This window comes from Suncus etruscus, chromosome 3 (genome assembly GCF_024139225.1).
Source record: "Suncus etruscus isolate mSunEtr1 chromosome 3, mSunEtr1.pri.cur, whole genome shotgun sequence".
NCBI classification, from domain to species: Eukaryota; Metazoa; Chordata; class Mammalia; order Eulipotyphla; family Soricidae; genus Suncus; species Suncus etruscus.
In genome coordinates, this window is record NC_064850.1 from 9,013,766 (window position 1) to 9,022,869 (window position 9,104).

Below are 9,104 nucleotides of genomic sequence, written 5' to 3' on the forward strand. Positions count from 1 at the left end.
CAAAAAACAAAACAAAACAAAACCAAGTCCAAAAGTGTGGGGTCCTCCGGGTAGCGAGTTGGGGGATCGGGAGAGACTGGAGAGAGAGATTCAGGGCGCATGGAGGGAGCTGTGGGGAGAGACGCAGAGACAGAGACTGGTGCGGGCTGAGGGAGACAGAGATGAAGAGTGCGGGGCGACCCTGCGCGCCCCAATGGCACCGCAGAACCCTGGGGCCGGCCTGAGGAGAAGCAGGAGGAGGAGAAGGAAGAGGGCGGCCCAGCCTGACGCGCGGCCGGGCCGAGGGCCCGAGGGAGGCCGAACGCCCGCGCCCACGCCCGCAGCCCGGCGCGCGAAGTTGGTGCCACGCACGGCGGCCCGGGGTGGGCGGGCCGGGGAAGGGGCAGGGCGGCCGGGCCGGGCAGGGCCTGCTGGGGAAGGGCAGGGAAGGGAAGGGAAGGCAAGGCAAGGCAGGGCTGGGCTGGGCTGGGCTGGGCAGGGTGGGCAGAGCCCAGGGGCCGCGTAAGCGGGCCGCCCGCCTCCTCCTCGGTGCGGGGCTCCGTCTGCTGTGCGTCCCCTCTCTCTCCCTCGCGGCGGGCGGGCGCGGCCGTGCGGCGGCGGAGCGGAGCCGAGCGCAGCGCAGCGCAGCGCGGCGGAAGTCCTTTGTTGCCGCGCGGCCCAGCCGAGCCCGAGCCCCAGCCCCAGCCCGCTCCCCGGCCACGCTCGGACGCTGCAGCCGGTGAGTGAGTGCGCCTCCGGGCCTCCCTCCCTCCGAAGCGCGCGGTGCCCGACGGACGGACGGACGGACGGGGCTCGGCCACTCGCGCCCACCCGGGCTCCAGGGCGACGCCGAGGAGGCTTCGCGCGCCCACTTTGCAAAGTCTCCGCTCGGCTCTCCGGGGGACTTTGGAGAGCGGGAGGGACGGAGGGAGGCCGCGTCGCGCCCCGAAACTTGCGGCGGCGGCGGGTGGGACGGGACGGGACGGAGTTGCCCGGGCCCCAGGCCGCGGACTTGGAGCGCCTCTCTCCTGCTCTCCCTCCCTCCCTCCCTCCCTCTCTCTCTCTCTCTCTCTCTCTCTCTCTCTCTCTCTCTCTCTCTCTCCCACCCTTTCTCTCCTCTCTCTCTCTGCTCTGTCTCTCTGTCTTTCTCTGTCTCTCTTCTCTCTGTCTCTCTGTCTCTGTCTCCTATCTCTCTCCTCTCTCTGTCCCTCTCTTTCTCTCTCTGTCTCTCTCCTCTCTATCCCTGTCCGTCTGTCTCTGTCTCTCTCTGTCTCTCTCTTCTCTCTCCTCACTCTGTCTCCTCTCTGTTCCTCTGTCTCTGTCTCTCTGTCTCTGCTCTGTCTGTCTCTCTCCTCTCTCTGTCTCTCCTCTCTCTGTCTCTCTGTGTCTGTATCTCTCTGTCTCTGTCTCTGTCTCTGTCTCTCTCTCTCTCTCTCTCTCTCTGTCTCTCTCTCTGTCTCGCCCCCGCCGCACCCCCGCCCGCCGTTGCACAACGCCCTCTCGGTGCACTGCAAACACTAGTCGAGCCAAAGCTCCGTCTCCAGCCCGGGGCGCCCCCTTCCTCGCAGAGCTGTTTCTCGGGGTGCAAGAAAGCGCCCTTCGTGTCTCTCTCTCTCTCTCTCTGTCTCTCTCTGTCTCTCTCTCTCTCTCACTCGGGGGACACTCCTTGCAAGTTCTCGCACTTAGGGTTGGCCGGCCGGCGGCGGAACGCGTTGGGGGAAGCGGCGGAAAGCGCCTGCACCCGCCGGTCGCCTGCGGAGTTCCCCCTTCTCCTCGGCGCTAGGCGAGGTTGACGGACGTGACAGTTGACGGGCCGGAGCGTCCTTGGCGCCGCCGAGCAGAGGCGGGTGGAAGCCCAGTCGCCCACGCGTCGGGGATAGTTCTTTCCGACCTCTGATAGTTCTTTCCGACCGCGCGCTGGAAGATGGAAGACGCTCGTGTGCCGGGTTAGGATTCCGAATTCCAGCTTCCGTGCAGCCTCGCCTCACCTCGCCTCGCCCTGCTTGTGTCTCAGACGGGCCACTGGTTTGGGGTGCTCAGGGCTCACTCCTGATTGCTGCTGAGCTGACTGCATTCCGGCACCCTGGCGGGGCTCTGGGTTTATTAGGTGTGCCAGGGACGGAACCAGGATTGGTTGCCTGCAAGGCAAGTGGCCTCCACGCTGGACGGAGTCTCTTGAGCCCTCATCCCAATATATATTGGATTTGGGGGCACACCCGGCCCTGCACTCAGGAATGGCAGGCTCAGGGGACCCTATGGAAAGCCGGGGGTCCAACCCTAGTCTGCCACTTGCAAGGCAAAGCCGTAGCTGCTGTGCTCTCGCTCAAGTTCCCTCACCCAGTTTTTCTTTCTTTTTTTCTTTTTAAGCGACTTAGAATCAGTTCATTTCTTTTTCTTTTTTGGGTGGGGTTTCGGGGATGCTTTGATCCAACTCATGTCTCAGAGAGTAGAGTGCAAAGCATTCACCCCATCACTGTCTCGAGTCCTAAGTCAGTTTCTTGAGTTGAAGGAGTTCAACTCTGGAGCTGATTTGGTTGAAAACTTGAGGGCAGGCAAGGCCTTTTTCTTTTTAGTGTAAACGTTTGATGATGAAATTCTGTCAGCCTCAACGGGTGAGCTTTGGAGAAATGAGGATTGGGTTACATACCGAAGGATGACGCTATAACCTCAAAACTTTCCTTCTGAATCTCTTGTCTCATATCAAGTCAGCATAACTGAAAGGTTAGGGGTAGTAAGATGGGCTTCCTCGACTTGAAAAGAAAGTTCTGGGTCTACTGAAAATGGAATCATTTTATAAAGATGATAGGTCCAGCATAGTAATAGGACCATGGGTAAATCACTTGATTTGCATGAAGCCCGCCCGGGCACACCAGGAGCTATCCCTGAGCACAGAGTCAGGAGTAACCTGGCCTCACCAGTAGCCCCCCCCCCAATGAAAACCAAACCATGAATAAGCCTCAGAACAGTCAGTAAACACTTTATACTCATTACAATCACATTGTCATATACGGAATGATTTAGTTGATCAGTCTTTCCAGAAACCTTTCTGTTCTTTTGACCTCTAATGTAGTGGCCTACTAGGTAGGGATAGGCCTGGTTCATCATGGTCAGAGAAAAGACAGACTGTTTCAGTGGGACCTTTGTAGGGAACGTGTGGTCCGAGCCACTTGGTCTTGTTTGTTTGTGGGACACACCCACTGTGCTCTGGACACTGTTTGTAGTCTTAGGGATCAAACACAACTCAGTACATGCAAGACAAGCACCCTACCAGCTATACTATCTCTGGCCCTGAGCCACTTGGTCCTGACCTGTATTTTGAATTCACTTTAACACTGATAAATTCTGTTATTTCCTCATTCTCTTTTGCCAGACTCTGGGGAAGGTACAGTTTATGGACTTTTTTTTAAAGTATGTCTCTCTCTTTTTTTTTTTTTTTTTTGGGCCACACCCGTTTGATGCTTAGGGGTTACTCCTGGCTAAGCGCTCAGAAATTGCCGCTGGCTTGGGGGGGACCATATGGGACCGGGGGGGGGGGGGGGGGAATCGAACCGCGGTCCGATCTTTCCTTGGCTAGCTCTTGCAATGCAGACACCTTACCTCTAGCCCCACCTCACCGGCCCCTAAAGGGTGTCTCTTGTTGCAGTATTTCTCATTCCAATAAGAGGAGGAAGTGCTTGCCTTCAGGCCTCCCCTCCAGTTAGGAAGATTAATTAATTAAACCTTGCTATTAACCTTCTGGTCCCAAGTAGGGAGGAATAAAAATGTAGACAAGTTTGCACATACTTTTAAGTTAGTCTTTTGTGTTTCCCTGTACCCTGAAATTGAGATATAATTATAAAACATCTGTTTGAGTGACCACTCTCCAGGATGTTTTCTGATTATCTCGGTATACACATTAAATTTACTTTAATGTGTATCAAGCCTTCCCAAATTAATTTGGGGAGGGTCACACCTGGTGGCGCTTAGGGGTTACTTCTGGCTCTGGGCTCAGAAGTCACTCCTGGCAGACTTGGGGACCATATTGGATACCCAGATTCAAACCGGGGTCCATCCTGTGTTAGCCATGTGCAAGGCAAAAAATGCCTTACTGCTGTGCTATCATTCCAGTCCCTCAAAATGAATCTTATTAGAAAATTCATGCTTTGTGAAAATGCAGCCATGAATTTATGCTGAAAGTACATAAAAAACCTTCTGACTTCCACTCCCCAGTCGTTGTTTAAAAGGAAAGAAGGCAACATTTGATCACAACTGTGCTGCAGTGGGTCCCTCTCCCAGTTCAGATCTAAACTGTGATGATTGATGGAAAGTTTCCTCTCCTTGCTGTCCACCATTCAAGTCCATGAGAAAAAATTACCCAAGTGGAGGAAAAGGCAATGCTTCACACTGGGCTGGTTTAAATTTCTAGGATGAATTAACAGATATGAGTTTAAATATAAGAAGGCTACTATTTTAGTTTGCCCTTATGAAGTACTTATCGGACCTTGGTAGGCAAGTTGTGATATTTCTGTAATGTTAATACTCATCCTATATTGTCTTGATGTGTGCGGGCCAAGTTGATTAGCTTATTGCCGAGAAGGAATGCGTGGGTGTGCTGGCCATGAAGACTACTGCTAAGATGTCCCTAAACTGATTGTTTCTCTTGCTCAGTGGCCACAGGTAACATGCCAGATCTCAAGGATAAGGTAATAGAAGAGGGGAAAAGGTTACCGACTGCAGTTCTGAGTATGTTTTGTGGCATGTTAGTGATTTGCATAATACCATAAGAGAACTTAGTCCAAGTTCAGAATTACTTGTTCCATAGTCTCGTATAAGCAAAATACGCTTATGAGTTATGAGGTAGTTAAGTGTTCTGAAAACAGCCTTTATAACAGCCCTTATATGTTTATATCATATCTAGCCCAGATATGATTAGAAATAATCAAAACATAGGTTATTTGAGGGGGTTTGGGACATGAATGTTTTTTTTTAAACACTACTGCCTGCCTAGGAGTTTAAAATCGGGGGTTTTTTGGTTGAATTTGGGGACCACAGCCAGTGATGTTCAGGGTTTCTCCCAGTGGTATTCAGGGACTGTACTGTACTAGGGATCAAACTCAGGCCTCAGCATGCAAACTAGCCTCTAGAGTAATCTTCCCAGCCATTAGTTGAAAATGATCTTAAAATTAAAACTGGAAAATGGAACACTGGATGCTCCCCCACCCCAGTTTTCTTTGGGGGTGTGTGTATGTGTGCCAGGAATGAAACCTAGAGCCTCAACACATTCAAAGCAAGTGTTCTTCCCAGTTTGGCCACATCCTCAGCTCCTTTCATTTATTTCCTGTGTGAGGTACATATAGTTCTTCTTTAGAAAAAACTGAAAAACTCCATTCCCGTTTTACATCATGTTTGTTCAGATGGGTAGTGGGAAAGGGGGTGGGGCAAAGTATTCTGCTTTTATGAGGCAGTATGAGAATGGGTGACTTGGGATGCTCAAAAGTGACACTTCAGTTCATCGTCATTGCAAGAAAGTATTGCCTAGTTTATAAAATTGAAACTTAGGGTTCGAAACAAGAGTCTGAGTTTGCATTTCAAATTGTACTTAAAAGAAGAGCAATTTGGGGCATAGGGCCACTGCTCCTGTTTCCTCATTCACAAAGTGAAAATAAAAATACTCTCAAGGTTGGGAGAATTCAATTGAACAATGGTAGGAGAAATTGCATTGTAAAGTTTATGTTGATCACTGAAAATTTTCCGTGACTGAAGTAGTGAAAGCAAAGCAAATGAATAGAATTCACCATTTACTCAAAAAACTGATCAAATAGTAACTAAAGAACCGCAGAACTGTTAGAAGCTTAGGGCCGACAGTGATGACTCATACTATGCCCACCCACACCCCATCCCCCCAGAAAGACTGTCCCAATCAAAGCAGGAAAACCACAGAGTTATAATTTCTGCTGTGGATATGGAGATAGACATAGCATCCCAGTTTGTCACCTTGTAGTTGTATCTGTTTTTGGGGTGGTGTCTCACTGAGGAATCCAAAATAAATTCCTCTTAGTGTGTGAGCTAGAGATGGTTCTGAAGAGTTTGAGAAAACCTGGAAGCTTTTGTCTAATAGGTACTTGGGGATAAAGCGGGGGATCTTAAATTAGGTGTAAGACTTGAAAATAAAGAGTTCAGGTTCATAGAATTTTTTTTGCTTTTTTATCTGTTATTCTTCAGCTTTTTTTTGGGGGGGGGGGTCACACCTGGCACTGCTCAAGGGTTACTCCTGGCTGTACGCTCAGAATTGCTCCTGGCAGGCTCAGGGGACCATATGGGATGCTGGGATTCGAACCACTGTCCTTCTGCATGTAAGGCAAATGCCCTACTTTCATGCTCTCTCTCTGGCCCCTCTTCAGCTTTTTTATATCCGTGGCACTGTCCTGCAAACTGATCATGGACGAGCAGTTTCAACCAAGGCTGTAGGCTGGAGACTACGTAAGTTTTCAAGATTTTGGTTCGAATCAATCAAAAAATCCTAGAGCCACAAAAATTGAAACAGAAGATTTAAAATATGTGTAGCTCTGTTGGAAAAAGGGAACTAGGTAATCCGAGCATCATCAAAAAGCTGTCTCATTTGTTCAACAGCATACAAATGCTTACTTTGAACAAATCAGAAAGTCCTGGCCTTCAGTTTTAGTTCATTGTTTAGTAGAAGAGAGCAGCACATACAAGTCATACTAGGAAGGACTAGAAGAATGGAGGCACATATTAGTTAATCTGCTTCAGGTTAAATACCTAATAAATGGCCAGGCCAGAATTTGTTTTTTTTTTTTTTTTTGGGTCACACCCAGTGGTGCTCAGGGGTTACTCCTGGCTGTCTGCTCAGAAATAGCTCCTGGCAGGCACGGGGGACCATATGGGACACCGGGATTTGAACCAACCACCTTTGGTCCTGGATTGGCTGCTTGCAAGGCAAACACCACTGTGCTATCTCTCCGGGCCCCAGGCCAGAATTTGAACCTAAACAGACTGGTTACTTGACTTTACCATCTCCTTGATCATGCTGTTCTGATGATTAGGAAATAAACAACTCAAAACAGGGCGATGACTTAGAAAACTGGAGTACAGGCCCTGGGTTCAGTATGCAGCATCACATGACCCCTCTCTTTCACCACCCTCCAGTATAGCTGGACCAAAGTAGCTTTGCATTGCCAGGCCTATCTCAGGGAATGGCCTTGGTTTTCCCTGCAAAATGAGATAATATGCAAAGTAACGGCCTGCGGGCACAACATTTTGTGGCCCTGCCCTAGAGGAATCTTTTTTTGTTTTGTTTTAGTTGTTTGGGTCACACCCCCAATGTTCAAGGCTTATGGACTTTGCACTCAAGGATCACCCCGACTTTGCCTCCTGAGGACCCCACGTAAATTGAGTTTGAGACCCCTGATAGGAGAAGCAATCAGCATCAATAAAAAAGGAGGCGAGAAATACTTGAAGTAGGGGGTTGATGGCACTAAGTTTTAGCAGTTGCTTAGACACTAAGTTTGAAGCAGGAAATAGCTGAACCGAAGCCTTGGTTGGTGTGCTTAGGGAGCTGCTTTGTTGGCCTTACTAACTCTTTTCTATTTTGGTTTTGGGGCTATACTTAGTGGTGCTTGGGGGCTACTCCTGGCCTAGAGTTTGTGAGTGTGGGGTGTTCTTTAGCTTGAGGCTGTGTGAAGGGAACTATTGAAATGGTTTAAGCTGGAAACTGATGTGATCTGATTTTTGTTCTTTGTAAATCATCTGATGATTGAAGAATAAATTTGAGGTGACAGCTAAAGTGTCTGTTGTATAATCTCAGGCTTAATGGTAGAAGCCTTATAAGGGTAGGGAAGGTAGAGGTGGAATAGAGAAGCAGTTTTGAGAGTTTTATTTTTTTTTTTTTTAAGAAAACTGATAAAACTTAGTAGTTGATAATTATTTACAAAACCCAATTGCCATGTATGTCTCATGTGTTATTGGTGTCTGACAATGTCAGCTGAGACATAATATACAAGAGGCATGGTATATCTTAGGTGATTAAAAAATATTGAATCGGGGCCGGAACGATGTCACAGTGGTAGGGTGTTTGCCTTGCACGCAGCCGATCCAGGACAAACTTCGGTTTGATCTCTGGTCCTAAATGGTCCCCTGAGCCAGGAGTAACCCCGGAGTGTCACAGGGTGTGGCCCGAAAATATAAAAAAGTAAAGAAAGAAAAGAAGAGAAAAGAAAAGAATCTACAGAATACTGGGTAATAGCTCCACAAAATGAATTCTAAGAATTGAATGCCACATGCAAAGGTCAAACTTTCTGAGAGAAGCCTACTGTGTTCATGGCACCCTCTGGTGGTCAGAAGATGTGATGCTCTCATACTGACTTCTCGGGGGACCAGATGAAAATATAGTCATGGAATTTTGTTGATAATGCCAAGGGCTGGAGTTGAGTACAGGATTTGCGAACGGGAGACCTGGATTGATCTCTGAACTGTGTGGTCCCCTGACAACTACTGTGGAGTGGCCTTGAGCAGCATAGGGTAGGACTAGCCAAAAAAAACAAGTAGAGGTCTGGATAAACCTTTCTGTTATTGAAGGGGAAAGAACTTTTTTTTAGGAGATGCTATTTCCTTTCACTTCCGCATGAATAAATTTCTTACCTCTGTAATGCAGTTGAGCAGAAATTTCTCAAGTCATTTTGGTTGGCAACAGCTAATCTAAAAGCTAATCTTTGGCCTGAAGCAAAAGAATAAACTAGTTCATTACTTTCATTATCTATCAGTTAAAATAGGTGAAACAAAGCACAGGAATTAAAAGCTTTATTTTTGTTATTTTGGGAGGCGGGGCCACATTGGCGGCGCTCAGGGATTATTCCTGGCTCTGTGCTCAGAAATTGCTTCTGGCAGGCTCGGAGGACCATATGGGATGCTGGGATTGAACCTGGGTTGGCTTCATGCAAGGCAAACTCCCTACCCGCTGTGCTATCCCTTCCCACCCCTAAAAGCTTTATTTTACTGACAGAACCTGTCCTTAGATCCTCACAGAAAATTTAATTATGTAGATTAGAATCAAGGAAATTTTGTCCAATATAACTGATCATATTGAGTAGTCGTTGAAAGATCAGCACATCTTGAATATTTAAAGAAAA